The following is a 1,455-nucleotide window of genomic DNA, read 5'->3' as shown; positions in this document are numbered from 1 at the left end:
CGGCGAGCTGCAGTTCACGTTGGTCGACTGCCCGGGGCACGCCTCCCTCATCCGCACCATCATCGGCGGTAAGGGGCTCCCCGCTAAGGGTGGGACTCGGGGCTGCCCCCACCGCCCCCCGTCGCCCCTTAGATTAACGCTACGCTCGCAGATAAGCGCGACTTCCTTCGGGCCGGCTCTGCTCACATCGCTGGAACGAAAGTTTTCCTGCCTGTGTGTGTGAGACCCCGCCTGCAGTTTGTAAGGGCAGCTGCTGCTTTTCCCCGTGCCGCAGTGTGCTGCGCCCTGTGGTTGGAGCTGTGCTGCACCTGCTGGACGTGCACATGGCGAGCTCTTCTCCTCTGAGCTCTGACACAGGAGCGCTGGAAGTGTTAAGTAGAACTTGCTCCACTTCAGACTTTGTATATGATACGTGGAGTTGATTCTGGCTTGCTTTAGAGCTCGTTTAAGGCAAGTTCACATTGTTTGATGAAAAATAGGACCTGCTCTTGTGTGTCTTGCCCAAAGCTGGGAGGTGGCTGTGCGTGGCTACGGGCACAGCAAGGATAGTGGCTGCAGGCAGTGTGAAGTAGGCACAGGTTGGTCAGCTGAAGTACAGAGACTTCTGAAAAGTCATTTCCCATGCATCTTCTGTGCTGGTGTTTCCTTAGTGCCGGGTATGAGCCTCACAGGTAACTAGCAGCAGGACAAGTGGTAATGAGTGTCATCTAGATGCTCCGTGGGAGGTTCAGGTGGGCTGACAGCTGGACTTAAGTGATCTTAGTGGTCTTTTCCAACCTTAGTGGTTCAGTGATCCTGTGCCCAAAGGTACAGCAGGAACTGCAGTCACAGGGAATGTAGAGTAGCCACAGGTTGGTCAGTTAAAGAAGTTCTGAAAATTTATTTCCCATGCATTTTCTTGCTAGTGTCCCCTTAGTACCAAGGAGGAGGTAGTTCTGCAATTGCAGTGTGTGTTTATTGGCAGCTGGACTGAGGTTCTGACTTGTTCTCTCCTCTTGGTGTATGAACTAACCCTGTCAGAGCAGACGTGTGAGTGGTGTTAGCAGTGATAACACGGTACTGTTTGCATTTCTTTTGGATAGAACAATAAACATTTCATTCATTTCTTGATTTCTGCAGCAGCGTCAGTAATGTGTGCTCTGTGGCTGCAAGGGAGGAGTGGCTCAGTGCTGAATTCCAGAGATCTGCGGTCGTCTTTTGTGCTTTACAATCAGTTACCAATCTTAAGTGCTTGTAAGCACCTGATTATCTTCTGATGAACAAAGTGTATTTTGGCAAATGGTAGCTTTTCTTGGATGGACTGACAGAATGACTGGTAGACAGGCATTCCTTTCTTCAGGAAACAACTGCTCTGAGGGCTAAACTTTCCTTGTGAAGAGGTCTTTGAAAGCTTGGGGAAAAATAGCTTTTGTTATCGCTTGTTTGGGGTGTTGTTTAATACATCTTTTTTTTTTT

The 1,455-nt window shown here is 49.6% G+C and overlaps 1 protein-coding gene across 1 annotated transcript in view; it reads left to right on the top strand.

Moving 5' to 3' along the window:
• Positions 1-6: 6 nt before the first annotated feature.
• Positions 7-1,455, top strand: part of EEFSEC (eukaryotic elongation factor, selenocysteine-tRNA specific) — a 118,191-nt gene continuing 116,742 nt past the window's right edge. Inside the window, exon 1 of the mRNA XM_031555571.1 lies at positions 7-68. The gene's annotated coding sequence lies outside the window, so the exon portion shown is untranslated. The remainder of the gene's footprint in view (positions 69-1,455) is intronic.

The sequence above is a fragment of the Meleagris gallopavo genome, chromosome 14 (genome assembly GCF_000146605.3).
Source record: "Meleagris gallopavo isolate NT-WF06-2002-E0010 breed Aviagen turkey brand Nicholas breeding stock chromosome 14, Turkey_5.1, whole genome shotgun sequence".
Lineage (NCBI taxonomy): Eukaryota > Metazoa > Chordata > Aves > Galliformes > Phasianidae > Meleagris > Meleagris gallopavo.
The sequence above is the reverse complement of the archived record's forward strand: the minus strand, read 5'-3'. Positions and strand labels throughout refer to the sequence as shown.